Source organism: Pogona vitticeps, chromosome 1 (assembly GCF_051106095.1).
Source record: "Pogona vitticeps strain Pit_001003342236 chromosome 1, PviZW2.1, whole genome shotgun sequence".
NCBI lineage: Eukaryota > Metazoa > Chordata > Lepidosauria > Squamata > Agamidae > Pogona > Pogona vitticeps.
In genome coordinates, this window is record NC_135783.1 from 131,593,052 (window position 1) to 131,611,091 (window position 18,040).

General features: G+C 42.0%; 1 protein-coding gene across 1 annotated transcript in view; it reads right to left on the bottom strand.

The window, feature by feature from the left end:
- LOC144587799 (uncharacterized) overlaps window positions 1-18,040 on the bottom strand; it is an 887,030-nt gene that overhangs the window by 343,400 nt on the left and 525,590 nt on the right. The gene's annotated exons all lie outside the window — the stretch shown is intronic.

Below are 18,040 nucleotides of genomic sequence, written 5' to 3' on the forward strand. Positions count from 1 at the left end.
GTTGTGTAAATTCGTGCAACTAATGGTCGCTAATTGCCAAGGTGCCAGGGCACATGTCAGCTGTGCGTTTGGGCATTTCACCAAGCACCTAACAAAGATGTGCAACAGTCCTTCATCAGTTACTCATAATCAGCTTTAGCAAGCCACAGAAACTGAATGTAAACACAGTTTCTTTCTTTTGTATTCACATTTCAAAATCAACATGCAAAATCAAATAATTTCATAGCAGTAGTACAAATATTCATGTAGGTACAGTGTATATCTGGAGTGAAGCGTATTGCTTTCTGAGTTTAGTTCACTTTTGAGTTTATAACCTATCCTGCCAAAATTTCAGGCAGTGTCCTTTTCATTTGAAGTTCCCTGGTACACAAACACAAGTATGATTCTGGCTTATGTGTTCTATTGAAGTGCAGGAAAGAACAGATATGTGTACTTCCTGCATATCATTGTTTAATAGGAACTTGTACTCAAAATGTTGAGCATGCACTCCTGTTTTTAGAGATCAATCTATTGGCAAGTGGAAGAACTGTTGACAAGCTGATAAAAGAAATGAGATGCCACTGCCAAAATCCTTGCAGATTTGAAGGGCTTTCTGGGTGTAGGGAACAAGATGTTTATTAATAATCTAAAGCTCCGTTGATTCACTAGGCGTCCCCCTCAGTACAGACATCTGTACTTTATGAGACAGGAAGATAAACCAGCTAGGGAGGAATGAATAAGGTAAAAGTCAAGAAACACACAATCAATGAATAAGCTTAGTGTATTGCAGGAACTGTTCATCCCTTGTAGTTTTGCTAAATGCAAAATAATTACAAGGTGAGGTGGTAGCACAGACCGTGGCTACGTTTGAAATTCAGTGGCCTGTATCGCTAGCTTTTTGTTCCATTACAGCCTCTGGTTACTCCCTTCTCTTTTTATATACAGCTCCCCTCTGTGTTATTTCTTCATTAGTTCAGATCATTGACAGATGATGACCGAAGCAAGAGTCATCCTTTCCAAAATGTTGGCATGAAGCTGTCCCCCAGTTCAATCCACAAGCTGTTCTGGGTTGTCAATGTACATGGCTCTCCTCCACCCATCCTTTATTGTCAGCATCTTTGTGAAGTAGGTCAGGCTCAGAGAAAGAGAGGTGGAGACCATATCTCAGGGCTCAATGAACACGAGAATCTGGTGGCTGTCTTTAAAAAAAAAAGGCTGCCTCTCTGCCTGCACAGCTTGCCCCCCACCCCATTCCCAGTGCCTCTGTTGCCTCCCTATCTTTTCCTGCCATTTCCTCCACCACTACCACTGCTGTCGCTGCCATCTTGAGAGGCCACCGGCTCCTTCCGGTCATCCAGTCTCTGCGCATGTCCCTGACTCTCAGCTGATAGGCGAGGACGTGTGCAGAGCCCCCCTGCCCCCAGGGCCAGCTAACCTAAAAATATTATTATTTTTATTATTTTCATTCTTAGTTAGCTGGCCAGGTGGGGAGGATGTCCTACACAGCCCCTGCATGCCCACTGCAGCAGGCTTCTAAGGATGGCGGCAGCAGAAGGAAAAGGGAGGGAGGCGATGGGGGACAGGTGGAAGGGGGCAGGGGCAGGCTGTGGGAGAGCAACGAACCAGGAGCTTTGTAAATTGCAAAAAAAACCCCACCTCATTGGTTCGGGAGAGTTTTGATTCTCTAGTTTGGACAAACCCAAACCGATCCGAATCAACAAATTAATGATTTTTTTAATGAATTTCCTGGTTCGTTTTTACCTTTGTGCCCAATTCTAACCACCAAATGACAAAATGAGCATATTGGTCTTGTAACTGTAAACCTTCCAGTTAAACAATATTACCTAAGGTAGACAAGTTGCGTAGATGTGGAAACATTTTGGTATCAGGACAACTGCTGCTATAAAGTGACGTTCATGTGCTTTGAAAAATTAGTTCCCAGCAAAGCCACTCTGTTTTGAGCCAAGCATTTAAACTCTCACTGGCAGACAAACATAAAGGCTTTACCGTTATGCTTTATATTGTGGGGGCTGGCTGGATAGCTCAATGGATTTGGAATGTGGCTGCAGAGCCAGAGGCTGGGAGTTCGATTCCCCACTGTGCCTTCTGCGAGTAGAATCAGCCTGGGTGGCCTTGAGCCAGCTGCACAGTCCCAGGATGCCCCTAGAAGAAGGGAATGGCAAACCACTTCTGTGTATTTTTTTTAATCTAGAAAACCCTGAAATGGATAACCATAAGTCAAGAACTGACTTGATGGCATATGGTTAATTTATAGTGTGGTGTGACTTAAGACATCTTTTCTGACCAGTATCCCCTCAATGGAATGACAGCCCTCCTTAAGCAGTGTCCAGTCGTGTTCGACTCTAGGGGGCGGTGCTCATCCCCCTTTCCAAGCCATAGAGCCAGCGTTTTGTCTGAAGGCAATCTTCCATGGTCACATGGCCAGCGTGACTTAGACACGGAACGCTGTTACCTTCCCACCGAGGTGGTCCCTATTTATCTACTTGCATTTGCATGCTTTCGAACCGTTAGGTTGGTGGGAGCTGGGACAAGCAACGGGCACTCTCTCCGTCATGTGGATTCGATCTTACGACTGCTTGGTCTTCTGACCCTGCAGCACAGGCTTCTTCTGCTTAGCCCGCAGCGCCACCACGTCCCGTTAAGCAAACAAATGAGTAGCTAATTACAAGAAACCTGAAGCTCTACAACAGGTTGGGCAACCAGTGTCCTGTGGGAGACCCTTGCCCTCTATGGTTGTGTTGGCAGTTTCCCCCCTAGTGGACCACTGAATTTTGACAGCAATCACAAGCAGAGTGCTTGTTTTCCAGAGATTTCCTTGGCTTGTTGCTAAAATCCAGTGGGAGTGAGTACAGTATGCAGCAGGTCCTTGGGAACTGAGTTTATAATAATAATCTTAGAACTTCAGGGCAGAAAGGGACTATGGATTATTGAGTCCAATCTCTGTCAAGAAGGCACAATGGAGAATCAAACTTCCAGCTTCAAAGCCAGATACCTAAACCACTGAGCTATTCAAAAATATACTAAAATTGCCAAGTGCTGTTCTGTTCAAAACACCATGAGAGGGGGAGAGAATTTTCTGTGTCACCTTTAGGGGCATTTTATCTGACATGTTTTTACAGCCCTCAATATTTGAATTACAATAAACACATATTCCTTTCAGCATTGTGGATAGCAATAAGCAATCAAACTATTTATGAATATGGCAGGAAGTTCCAAGTATTTTTTAAAGGACAATATGAAAAATAACCATATCTGAATGGTTTTTGCTCCTGAGCCAATATTTTGTGAACCTGGTCTCATTTACTTTCATGCATCATCTTTAATTGATTTGTCTTGTAAGCTTTTCCTGTCATGTCAGATTCCCAATTCCAGATCAAGTCTTGTATATGGTCAGGCTTAAGGATGAAATCATGCAAATACAAATCTTAAATAACTACTGTAAGTGCAGGTTAGCCCATCCGTAGGCTCTGTTGACATCTCTTATTATTCCCCCTCACGCCCTGAAATTGCTTTCAGCAAGTCATTGTTTTTGAGGAGAAGTATCTGTGGGGTAGGCTAATGCTGTCTATGTTACTGAAGTAATTGCTGACAGATTCAGGGAAATAGGACAGGGAAATCTGGTTCCAGAGGAAATAATTTATCAGAACAGCTCCCAGTGATTTCTGAAATGGATTTTGAAATTATGGCTCACTTTGGCATATTGAAGTGTTTTGAAGTACTGATAGGTGTGAAATTGAGTTGCAGTGGGAAGTTCTGAATGCTGTTTTTCCAAGTAATGTGATATTATGTGTTTGGAGAAGAAAAAGAAACCAAAATACCTCTGACATAAGATATTTTCAATTTTAATGAACGTATCCACACTGAGTTTTCTTCTCAAATGTTGTTAACTCTCCAAATCCCAGAAAGCTATACGATTTAGTGTAATGTAAATATTTAATGTAATGTAAGCATTTCATAGGCAATATAGTCTGGCCTAAGGCCTATGCATTTTCTACTTTTTAAAAAGAGAACGGCCAAAATCCCATTGCAAAATGCCTTGTGAATAAGTGGGATTGCACAACGAGGTGTTAACAAATTTCTGAGCTATCTGTCACATACCTAGTTGCACCGCTGAGTGCATGTCACAGGTAAGTTTGTGCATGTGACAGACAGCACAACCAATTAGACACACCAGTTACACCATTACTTAGTTTATGCTCTGTGATGGGTCTTTTCAAACCCAGAATGTGCTATAATGCAAGTATAACTCAGATCTATTCTTTCTCACGATAGTAATAGATAATTGCAAAGTACACCTGTTTCAGTGGTTCCAAATCAGAGGTGCTCATAATGTGTGTGCAGATATCAAAACTCTTTGGGAGGGAATGGCTCAGCAGCATTCTTTGTAGATAATTTCAATCCACATCTGTTGGCTTAGCAGTTTGGGACAATTGCTGCCGTTCCCTTAGTGGCTATAAGCAATGGGGGTCTTCTCAGCCATGACACCCTCATTATGGGATGTCTCCCCAAGGGAGGCTTGCTTGGCTTCCTCACTGTTTGCTTTTTTATCACATAGTGATAAAAGGGCCTCCCTGTGGACTGTATACTGCTGATGGTGGTGGAATGGTAATGGATACATATTGTTGTTCTTTCATTAGGGCTCTTTTGATTTGTGCTTCCGGAATAATTTAATTTTGACTACAGCGTTTGGTCTTTTTGTATTGGTTCTGTGTATTATTTTTCCTTTCTCTAGATTATTATAGGTGTCCAGTGAGACACAGTGGCTACATTTCCTGGCTTGAATATGGACAACACACATTTGCATCACCTGCTGAACTGTGAAGCTCATGGGACAAGACAATGTCTTGATCAAATCGCTATCTTTAACTCATACGGGGTTGGGAAGCTAAAACACTGTTCAAAGCTGAAAGAAAGTGTAAAATAGACCTCCAGTGGGAAAATATGGAAACAGAATATGGGGGCCACTCGGATATTGCATGCTTCAGCAGGAACAACTTTCACACTGCAAAGACCATCTTCTTCCATATCCCTCCTTCACATGTACCAAGATCAGACCTTTCTAGTGCTGGCGTTTGGCAAACAGCTTACCCTTTCATTGTAGATGGCCTTCCAACCACAACCAACCAGTTTTGCAGTCCCAGCTGACAGGCATTTTGTTGGCTGTTGAAAGCATAGTTTGTCAGGTTGAAACGAAAAGGGCAAACAGCAGTTTGCAGCTGTATGGGGGGGGTCAAAACTGAAGGGTTGTAACTGCTCATTCTTATAATGCTAAACCATGATTTTGCATTGGATTTAAAGGGTCCGAGCTGTAACCCTGAGGACTGTAGTCTGTGGAATCTTCCAGTGGGGGAAGCTTCTATAATTACTCAATTTATGAATGATACGTACCTGATGTTGTTGTGGGAATCATTCACAGCATGGCATTTTGACTGAAAAGGCACCACATATAAAGACTTCCTCAGTTTAAAAGAACGGAGAACCCTTCAGTGGCACTGCCAAGATAAGGATTGTTGAACACACTGCAATCTTATCTTTTCTGCCTATCAAACTGGGGATGCTTTGGAACGTGGTGAACTGTTGCCCTAATAAATTGCTCAGTTATGTTCTAATATTTACTTTATTGAGTACAGTTATAAAAGCAAAGGCTTCATTCCCGCATTTTGTGTGGCATCCAGTGCAGCTGTGGTCTAGTGGGACAGTGGAGGCCAGATGGACTCAGATACTGCACATGACTGTAATTGTTATGTTGCTCAGTTTCAGCAAATGCTTGTAAGGATGAAATGCAACATTATGTCAATTCTTATTGTTAATTTATACTTCTGATTTTAAAAATGCATGCTTTGACACACAAGTCTCAATTCTCATTCTAGTGGATCCCAAAACATGATCATTTTATCAAATTCATGTCAAAGGCATTATTTGGTTTAGAGATGGGGACGAAACACCAAAATAGTGCTTTGTCTTGGTTTGTGTGTCATCAACCATGACGAACCACAAACCATGAATTCCCCCCACCCCCAGCGGTCCTACAAACAATGAATAAATTCTTCAGTTCATTGGGTCTTTTTCTTTTTAGACAGCCCATGGGGTGCCCAGGCATAGAAAGATGGGGGAAGCCTGATCAAAGCTATATAGATATAGAATAACTGATTGGTTCAAAATTGGGAAAGGAAGTACGACAAGGCTGTATATTGTCCCCCTGCTTATTTAATTTATATGCAGAATACATCATGGAAAAGGCAGGACTGGATGAATCCCAAGCCGGAATTAAGATTGCCAGGAGAAATATCAATAACCTCAGATATGCAGATACCACCACTCTGATGGAGGAAAGTGAGGAGGAATTAAAGAACCTCTTAATGAGGGTGAAAGAGGAGAGCGCAAAAAATGGTCTGAAGCTCGACATTAAAAAAAAACCACTAAGATCATGGCCACTGGTCCCATCACTTCCTGGCAAATAGAAGGGGAAGATATGGAGGCAGTGACAGATTTTACTTTCTTGGGCTCCATGATCACTGCCATGAAATTAAAACATGCCTGCTTCTTGGGATGAAAGCGATGACAAACCCAGACAACATCTTAAGAAGCAGAGACATCACCCTGCCAACAAAGGTCCGCATAGTCAAAACTATGGTTTTTCCAGTAGCAATGTATGGAAGTGAGAGCTGGACCATAAAGAAGATTGACTGCCAAAGAATTGATGCTTTTGAACTGTGGTGCTGGAGGAGACTCTTGAGAGTCCCCTGGACTGCAAAGAGAACAAACCTATCCATTTTGAAGGAAATCAACCCTGAGTGTTCACTGGAAGGACAGATCCTGAAGCTGAGACTCAAATACTTTGGCCATTTGAAGAGAAGACTCCCTGGAAAAGACCCTGATTTTGGGAAAGTGTGAATGCAAGAGGAGAAGGGGACGACCGAGGATGAGATGGCTGGACAGTGTCATTGAAGCTACCAACATGAATTTGACCCAACTCCGGGAGGCAGTGGAAGACAGGAGGGCCTAGTGTGCTCTGGTCCATGGGGTCATGAAGAGTCGGACACTACTTAACGACTCAACAACAACAACAATATCCTGTTTCTTTAAGATGGTTACAAGAACAGAAAGGCATTAATGAACTGGAGTTGCTTTATCACCTAAAAGCTGGGGAGAAGATACATTTAGTATTATAATCTATTTATGTATTATATGTTATTTGAACAACCTTTAAAGCTGTGCACAAACATTTAGAGACAATGCTAAGCTATTATATGGGGCTGGGAAGGTGTGGCTGACTCAGGACCACCAGAGTGATTGCCCGAGACATCTCTCCCACCAACAACTCAGAAATAATGCGGGGGGCAGGGGGAGACAGTAAATCACAATCAATCACTTCAGATTTTTAAAAAGGGATGTATCTTATCTAAACCTTTTCTGCTTGCCAGAAATATGTCAAGTTGCACCCAAATGGCTTCTGGAAGTGCAATTTGCCATTTCACTGGCCACTTTTTCAGGGGATTAGGTATGTGTGTTCCACCCCCAGACCCTCAGAAATTTTACCTCCCAGCCGTAATATATTGAGCACATTCATATTGCCAGGGTAGCACATACCACATAGCTTTTGGCAGCAAATTTGTGGATTTTATGAAGTGAACATAAACATGATTCATTGTGTGCTGAATTGCATGGCTCATACACAACAGACAGTGTCTGCACTGATTTCCGAACTCACAGTAATTTGCTCCTAAAAGTTATGCTGCGCCAGCAACAGGAGGCAATGGCTTCCTACCTTGCTTGTTCTGTGAGGTAGCAGTCATCCAACATCAAGCATATGGCCTCTGCTTTGTCTTTTAATTAGAGCCTTGATGGCCACTAAGCAGCACTGGGTGCAAAATGCATGCACCTAATCCTTATTTACTGTAAATTGCAGTCATTTAAATAGTGTAAGGATGTGTCACTGGAGATCAAGACCAAAATCATTCACATTCTTGACTTTCTGATCACCATGCATGGGTGTGAAAAGCCAGAGAGTCAAGAAAGCTGACAGGCAAAAAACAGATTCATTCGAAATGTAGTGCTGGCAGGGAGCTTTGTGGATACCCTGCACTGCCACAAATATGAACAAGGGGGGTCCTAGATCAAGTCAAGCCTGTGCTATCATCCCTGGAGGGAAAATGTTGAAACTGAGACTGTCCCATTTGGGGCATATCATGAAAAGGCAGGATTCTTTAGAAAATGCAAAAATGCCGGGATAGAATGAAGGTAGCAGTAAAAAACAGCAAGATCTCCTATGAGATGGGTAGACTCCTTAAAAGAAGCCAGAAGCTTGAGTTTGCAACAGTGGAGCAGGGCTGTTGAGGAGAAGACATCACTCATTCATGGGGTTGTCATAAGTTGAGAGCAGTTTGATGGCACATAACAGCAACACCAAGAGACTTACCAATATATACAGAGCAACATTCTTACCCTCCTTTAATGAAAGCTTTGTGGTGGTGGTGATTGTGGTTTTTTCTAGGTTATCACATGGAGCAGCAACTCTATTTTAAATTTCATTTTCACAGATCTAAGTACTGAAAACCGATTTGACAACCTCTGGAAGTTCCCTAGGGAACATGTGTGATAAAATGGAACATTCCTCATATCCATTATGTAGGTCACATTCTGATAATATTAAATTAGTGAAGGGGGAAAATAAACATATGAGTCACCAATTACCCAGTTAGATTAAAGAGCCTTTATGAGTGTGAGAGTATAAAGGGAAATTGGATATATTTTCCTCTTTTATAGCCCTTTAAGTGAATGGTCAATTAATCTTGATGATGAAAAAAACCACTAAAGTGTAACACATAAGAGTCCTTGCTCAGTGATGTGTGTGTTTCACTCAAGCCCCAGTTCAAACACTGCCTGTTTGGTGACTGATAACTCTGTCAGTTTGTGATTACAGCCAGATACATCATCACATACTTAAGGACAAGATATCTTTCTCAGTCACAGACAAAACAAACACTGAGGATTAGTCTAACCAAAATCCTATCAAAGAAGAAAAATAAACAAACATGAGGAAGAGATTTCAAAATGAAACCTTCAGATTTGGGAAAAATAAATAGACTCTTCCTTCCTTCCTTCCTTCCTTCCTTCCTTCCTTCCTTCCTTCCTTCCTTCCTTCCTTCCTTCGGAAAGAGCAACTTACTAGGTCTCCTGTAGGGAAATTTCAATAGATATGCCACAGAGAACATACAATTACAGAGAACCTTTTTGACAAGGTCCATGCTTGAAGGGGGAACTTAAACAAGGTACAAATGCCCCTTCCAAATGACACCACCTTACTTTCTGATGTACTAGAATACATCAAGACAAAAAGGTGTGTTTATGTGTGATGTGCCATCAAGTCAGTGCTAACTAATAGGGCTTTCAAAAGAAGTAAGAGACTAATGGAGTGGTTTTACAGTTCCACCCCCCTCTGCAGGCTTTCATGGCTGTGCATGGATTTAAGCCCAGGTCTCCTGAGTCTTGGCTCATTACTCTGTCCACTTCACCACACTGGAGATTGGGAGAGGCTTGGGGGGTGCTTTATCCCTCTTGATGCTGCTAGATCAGAGCATTAGTTACTGCTAGGTTGCAGCAAGTTATATGAGCCTTTGTTTCAGAGGAAGCTGCCTCTCATCTCCTGTATTCCAAGATGCAGCAGGGAGAATTATTTAGTAGCAACTCAATAACAACATTAATTAAGTATTGCTAAATTAGACCACCCATGATTGGGAAAGGTTCAAATGCTTCTATTCTGAAATACAGGGTTAAGTTCTGCATTGTGTTTAAGATGCAGGATTATTTACTGTTCTCTTCAGCAGGACCAAAACATTGCACCCAGGTTGTTAACCGGGGCTGGTCACAGGGTTCACGTAAACCCCCTGTTACAGCAGCTCCACTGGCTGCCGATTCGTCTCCGGACACAATTCTGGTTTTAACCTATAAAGCCCTAAACAGCTTGAGTTTAGGCTATCTCAAAAACCGCAGCTTCCTCTGTGAGCCTTCCTGGGATCATCAGGAGAGACCTTTCTCTCGCTCCCATCACCTTCACAAGTGCGTTTGGTGGGGACACAGGAGAGGGCCTTCTCTGTTGCTGCTCTCAGACTCTGGAACTCCCTCCCACTGGAGGCCAGGCTGGCCCCATCTTCACTGTCCTTCCGCAAGCAGGCAAAGACTTTTCTCTTCAGGCAGGCCTTTCCTTAACGACTGGTGGTCTGGGAGGGGTTTTAAATGGATTGTTGTGCCTTATTGCTTTGAATGAATTTTTGGTGTTGCTCTTGTTTATTATTTTTAGTGTGGTATTTGTTTGATCTTTGTAATATTTGTATACTTACTGTTTTTAGCTTTAAATATTGTCTTTCAATTGTGTAACCTGCCTTGAGTCTCCTTTAAGGACAAAGGCGGAGTAAAAATATTTTAAATCAATAAAATAAATTACAGGTGCTTTATTGCTGTGTTACTGGTGCTCATTATTACTGATGTGTTCTTTTATTGTTGCTGCTTTATTTCTCATGAAGCTGTTTTGAGTTAGCTTTAGTAAGAATCAGTTTCTGTCTTTTATTGTCAGTTGCTTTGAGCATATTGTGTTTGGAGAGATGGTACATTAATATAGTGATTGATTGATTGATTGATTGATTGATTGATTGATTGATTGATTGATTGATTGATTGATTGCCCGCCCCCTTGGTACCTAATGGAGGGGGACTCTTTCAGAAACGATATGGCAGGTGAGATAAAAACTCCCTTACTCCCTTACATTTCACATGGAAATGTGAGGAAATTGTTTACCACTGTTTGGTCAACAATGCCGTCCAATGCCTAACTCATAGGAATTGTTCTGTGTGAATTCTACCACGAAATATGACTGTGGAGAATTAATATGTCCCTTTCTGATTTAAACGTGAGGTTTAAAATATTGTATATATTTGTATATGTATTGTATATACAGTATTTTAAGGGTGTGATCACACGGAGAAATAGATTGCCATTTGGACTGCTTGTGGAACTGACTGCTGCAATCCATATGCTCCAGATTGACCCCAGTTGGTGCCTAAGCTTGACTTTTCGGGCCCACCTGTAGGGCTTGTAATTTCTGAGCGCTGACCTCAAACAATTCCTTGGCAGATGGAAGGGTTGCTTTAAGGGAGACCACTACTGTTACAGTGACCCTTCCTAGTGTGATCAGGCATATGTCTTTGCAGTCTTCCGACTGCATCCTGAGTTTCCTCCTGGGATAGAAGTGTATTAATTTAACTTAATTAATTGTTTGTACATCTAGATCTTGTGAACCTATATCTGCAGCACTAGTTTTAAGGTATGAAAGTAAGCCAATTAATTGTAGCTACTGTTCTGTGTGCTAACACCTTAAACACCGTTTACTGTTTCTAGAATCTAGATTTTTAAGGTATGAAATGTTTGTCAGAATCTGCCATCCTTTACATAAAGGACTCCGTTTAAGCTCTGTTAGGGATATAATGACGCTACCTCCCCCCCTTTTTTTATAAAGCATAAACAGGAATTTTTATGAATCAGTAATCCATCATTTTATTTAGTCTGAAATGCATTTCTGGCCTCACATACAGCATGTGCTCCTTTGATTTGTACTCTTATGTACAAAGTTATCCATAATCACTTGAAGGATCTAAATTTTCATTCCTTCCCTTCCCACTTTGTTTGATTATTTTTAAAATAATAATAATAATGACAGTTTAGGGAAAACTCTAGTGTTACAATGAAGCCATTGACTAATGATGATAATCCAACTCCCAAAGGCCAGGTTCTCGCTGGTAACGTGCTTGACATATTGTTTTCTCTCCAAATGCCATTTATATGGAAAACTTTTGGCCAGCTTATTCTAGAAAAAGAGATTTTAGTAACTGGGATGGCAGCTTGCATACATGATGAGCACAAAACAAATTGTAGCTCACTGGATACTTACTAAGAAGCCCCATCATCATTGATTGATTGATTGATTGATTGATTGATTGATTGATTGATTGATTGATTGATTGATTGATAGATATACCATCCATCTAGAATGTGTCTACTCTGGGCAGTTTACATATAATATAAAAATAAACAAAGATAAAATCCAGATTAATCCAAGATGGGAAAAGAAAAAAGAAAGAGGGGGAACATTGAAACACACTCCTCAACAAGAGCGTGTGAGATGTGGGGCTCTTGCAACCAAGTGTTGTTTTGGTACAGATGCAAAGGGTTTAGGATTAAGGGCCTGATTGTCCCTCTCTAAAGAGATGGCACACAAGGGCCTTCTTACTGTGCTAATGTTCTGGCTTCCTTAGGTGAATTACAGGGGCCCCTTGCTACCTCCTTCTCCCACCATGCCCCCTGCTACCTCTCTGCTTTTCCAGCCCTTTTCCTCCCCTCTCTCTGTCCTCTTAGCTCCTACTTCTTCTTTTTCTCACTATGTAACTCCCTATTTCCTCTCTTTCTGGAAGATTGGGTTCTCAGTTCCTTTTGTCTGCTCAGTTACATTTCTATTAAAACTTTGGATGTATCCATTGTTGTTGTTTATGGACAGCTGTCTTATTGAAAAATTGCTTCTTAATGTGAACAAAGAAACAATGTGCCTGGATGATGAGAAGGGTTTCTCTGCATAGTTCATGTCATGTGCCTCTTGTTTCATCCTTTTCCTTCTCACTTGCCACCTCCTCTCTGTATCCCACCCTTGTTGCCATCTCCCTCAGTTAGCCTTGCTTGTCTGTCATAATTTTGAAGGACTGCAGACACCAAGGGACCTGTATACCACATTACCACAACACGGCTACTTGTAGCCAGCAAGTTGATGTCATCCTAGCTCCACTTGTCATTCATCCTCAATCTCCTCTCAGTCTTCAGTGTCTTCTTTGCATTTCAGTCCTAGGTTGTTCTTTCCTTCATTCAGTTTGCCCACTGAGCTCACTTTTGTGTATGAGCCTTCTGCTGCCTCCCTCTCGCTGCTTGATGGCCTTCTTTTAGCTACCAAGCTGTTGGCACAGAGGGTGTGATTTGAACATCAGAAGAGGAGTTCACGTCTACTGCTACACATAGCTATATTTTAGTGGCTTTCTAGCCTATGTGATTCATAGGAATTCATTTGAAATTAAAGTATGTAAGGAGATTTCTGTTTAGATGTCAAGCAGGTACTCAAATGGGTCTATACAGCATGATGCATCATGTCCATTATGATTTGAAGTTGAGTCATATGAGCATGGAGGAAGCTTCTGCGTAGGGAACACCAGCAAACAAGACACATGCACCCAGAGCAAATCCACGAGTCCAAAGAATCATAGAATGATTGAGTTGGAAGGACCCTATAAAACCATTGAGTCTAACCCCCTGCTCAAGGCAGGAATTGAAATCAAAACAGATCTGACAGAAGATTACCCAATTTTCTCTTGAATGCCTCCAGCATTGGAGCACTCACCATCTCCCAAGGTAATTAGTTCCTAGTGTCATCCTCTCTAATCGTTCGTTCGTTCGTTCGTTCGTTCGTTCGTTCGTTCGTTCATTCAGTTTTTCCAGATATTTAACTGAAATCTGTCTTCCTGTGACTTGAGCCCTTTTTTGTGTCCTGCATTCTGGGATGATCGAGAACAGATCCTGCCCCTCCTCTGTATGACAGCCTTTCAAGTACTGTATTTGAAGAGTGCTATCATATCTCCCCTCAATCTTCTTTTCTGAAGGATAATATGCAATCCATATGAGTCCTCACTTCAGTTCACCACTGGGGACTGAGGGTGTTTGCAGGAATTTTACAGCGAGGGGTGGGGGTAGAGAGAAGTTGCATAGTGATGCAATAGTGTAATCTGCATGCCTAGCACACTCTACTGTCACACAGGGGTCCATTTATGTATATTAAATGAATAAATAAATTTAAGTTTCTGAGGAAAGCACTGGCCTTGCCCTTCCCATGGACATCATTCCCATGGTTTAGGTCTATGAGTATATTACCCCAGATTACAGACTATGATGGTTTCCAGAGACAGCCTTTTGACACTAATTTCATTATAAAATTCCTTGATATACTCTTAGCTTGACTTGTCCAGTTTTTTGTATGGGTTCTCAAACCCTTTTTGGTGGGAAAAGGCGGGGAATCAGAGACCAGGGCTCACATCTGAATGCAGAAACAAAAGCAGCAACGGTGAACAAAGTGAAGCAAAGCAAAGGGCAATGCAAGGCATTTCTGGAAGACCCCTAATTGACTATTAGCTGTTTGGGACAAGTTGTATCTGTGGCCTCAGGCCCCCTCCTGTTCTCCCCATTCCACGAAATAGACAGTCTGATCTATTAAGAGACTCTAACAAGCACTACCAGTGCACAGCCTTGAATAAAGGTCCCAGAAGAACCCAAATGCCACCTCCTCTTTCTCGTTCTCCCTCCATTCCTCCCTCCCTCTTTCTCACTCTTAACATCTCAGACTTTTCTAAATATAAACAAGGGGATTGGTAAGCCTGAAAGAATATCTGAAGTTGGTGTTATCGACTGCCCAGATGCTATACTTTTCAGCTTCTGAGACCAGCAAGGAGTAACTTGCGCAGGGTAGACAGCTGCATTTTTCAGCAGGAGAAAAAGTATTTTTCCCTATATGAACTCAGTAAGCCACATAGAGATACTGCATTAATTTTTAAAAAATCATATAGGATGAAATTGTAGCTTCTTTCTACAGACTGGGAAGGGGCTTGGTGGTGGTTTTCTCTCTGTTCTGCATGCAGAGTTACATATGTGTATCTCCTTGATGTTCATTCCCAATTATAAGCAGCATTCCAGAAATGCATGTATGCTTATGGGACATACTGTGGCAATAGCGGGGGAGGGGAGGAAGTGTGCTGGTGTTTAAATGTAGTTGGATGCCAATGGCTATCAAAATGTGCAACTACATTGGAAAATACTTTGCCGTTTGGTCCTGGATCTGTATGGTTAAATCTGAGCTTTTCCCAATGATCACATGATGTGATGTCAATGTGAATCAGACCATGCTTTTCCCCTTCCAGTCTGGAAATTTCTTCTACACCATTGGGGGGCTTCTATGTTTTTCTCACAACAACGATTGACACAGCATGTTGGGGTATGATGCTTTGGAACAGTGAGAACAGCCACCCCATGGCCTCCCCCCCCCTTTGTTGTTTAGTCGTTTAGTCATATCCGACTCTTCATGACCCCATGGACCAGAGAATGCCAGGCCCTCCTGTATTCCACTGCCTCCCAGAGTTCAGTCAAATTCATGTTCGGAGCTTCAAGGACACTGTCCAGCCATCTCATCCTTTGTCATCCCCTTCTCCTCTTGCCTTCACACTTTCCCAGCATCAGAGTCTTTTCCAGGGAGTCTTCTCTTCTCTTCAAATGGTCAAAGTATTGGAGCCTCAGCTTCAGGATCTGTCCTTCCAGTGAGCACTCAAGGTTGATTTTTTTCAGAATGGATAGGTTTGTTCTCTTTGCAGGCCAGGGGACTCTCAAGAGTCTCCTCCAGCACCACAATTCAAAAGCATCAACTCTTCAGTGGTCAGTCTTCTTTATGGTCTAGCTCTCACTTCCATACATCGCTACTGGAAAAACCATAACTTTGACTATTCAGACCTTTGTCAGCAAGGTGATGTCTCTACTTTTTAAGATGTTGTCTAGGTTTGTGATTGCTTTCCTCCCAAGAAGCAGGCATCTTTTAATTTCGTGGCTGCTGTCCCCATCTGCAGTGATCATGGAGCCCAAGAAAGTAAAATCTGTCACTGCCTCCATATTTTCCCTTTCTATTTGCCAGGAGATGATGGGACCAGTGGCCATGATCTTAGTTTTTTTCCAGATCTTTCTGGTATAATTCCTCTGTGTGTTCTTGCCACCTCTTCTTGATGTCTTCTCATGAGATGGCCAGAGTACTGGAGCCTTAGCTTTCCTACTTTCCTAACATCTCCAGTTTTCTTGAACAGATCTCTGGTTTTTCCCTTTCCATTATTTTCCTCTATTTCTTTGCACTGTTCATTTAAGAAGGCTCTCTTGTCTCTCCTTGCTATTCTTTGGTAGTCTGCATTCAATTTTCTGTAATTTTCCCTATTTCCCTTGCATTTTGTTTCCCTTCTCTTCTCTGCTTTTTGTAAGGCCTTGTTGGACAGCCACTTTGCTTTCTTGCATTTCTTTCTCTTTGGGATGGTTTTTGCTGCTGCCTCCTGTACAATGTTACGAGACTCTATCCATACTGTAGTTCTTCAGGCACTCTGTCCACCAAATCTAGTTCCTTAAATCTGTTCATCACTTCTACTGTGTATTCATAAGGGATTGGGTTTAGATTATACCTGACTAGCCCAGTGGTTAGGTTTTTCCTACTTTCTTCAGTTTGAATTTTGCTATAAGAAGCTGATGATCAGATCCACAATCAGCTCCAGGTCTTGTTTTTGCTGACTGTACAGAGCTTCTTCATCTTTGACTGCACAGAATATAATCAATCTGATTTCGGTATTGCCCATCTGGTGATGTCCATATGTAGAATCGCCTCTTGTATTGTTGGAAAAGAGTGTTTGTGATGACCAGCTTGTTCTCTTGACAAAATTCTATTAGCCTTTGCCCTGCTTCTTTTTGAACTCCAAGGCCAAACTTACCTGTTGTTCTTTTTATCTCTTGAAACCCTACTTTAGCATTCCAGTCCCCTATCATGAGAAGAACATCTTTCTTTGGTGTCAGTTCTAGAAGGTGTTGTAAGTCTTCATAGAACTGGTCAATTTCAGCCTCTTCAGCATCAGTGGTTAGTGCATAAACATGGATTACTGTGATGTTGAAAGGCCTGTCTTGGATTCGCATTGAAATCATTCTATCATTTTTGAGATTGTATCCCAGTACAGCTTTTGCCGCTCTTTTGTTGACTATGAGGACCACTCCATGACTTCTACGGGATTCATGCCCACAATAGTAGATATAATAATCATCTGAATTGAATCCACCCATTCCCTTCCATTTTAGTTCACTGACGCCCATGATATCAATGTTTATTCTTGCCATCTCCTGTTTGACCACATACAGTTTACCAAGGTTCATAGATCTTACATTCCAGGTTCCTATGCAGTATTTTTATTTGCAGCATCGGACTTTCCTTTCACTTCCAGGCATGTCCACAGCTAAGCGTCCTTTCGTTTTTGGCCCAACCACTTCATTAGCTCTGGAGCTACTTGTCCCTGTGCTCAGCTCTTCCTCAGTAGCATGTTGGATGCCTTTCGACCTGAGGGTCCCATCTTCCAGTGTCATATCTTTTAGCCCCCCCCCCTTCATTGAGTTTTCTTGGCAGAGATACTGGAGTGGCTTGCCAGTTCCTGCTCCAGGTGGATCGCGTTTAGTCAAAACTCTCCACTATGACCTGTCCGTCTTGGGTGTCCCTGCACGGCATAGCCCATAGCTTCTCTGAATTACTCAAGCCCCTTCACCACGACAAGGCAGCAATCCATGAAGGGGATTCCTCATCTATGGGGTGCCAATTGGATTTTTTCTGAAGTCATGTCTCAGCAGCTGCTACTACAGGCATTATTTTCATTTTCCAAGATTGTGGACAGACTTTACAAATGCCTCACATGTCATACATCCCACCAGAAAAGTACTGTAACTTAGAACTGGAGAAGGTCCATTTTTAGGAAACAGCTTCCAGAATTCCCAGCTGAGACTGTATGTTCAGGGGAATATGTAGGGTTGCCCCTCACCATATCATTCAGTTCCACAGACTTGTTCCTAGGCAAGATATAATTTTCTTGGCCTTCATTCTTCTCTTCCCCAACAAGCCCCAAAGCCACAAGATGCTTACTTCAGAGCAGGCTTACTACAATTAACAGGTCACCTCCTGTGTAAAAAATATGAAGTTTGCAGCATGAACATGTCTTCAGTGTATCTCAGTACGTTTTTGGGGTATCTATGCGAAGCACATTAAAAAACCTGCAGAATTGTGAAATCTGATCTGTTGGCAATATACCTCTGTGTTTCCTTTGAGATGTCTGTGGAGATCATGTTGCAGGAGAAGGTTAATAGGTTACCTCACTGATGAGCACAAATGTAAAACGAGTAAGGC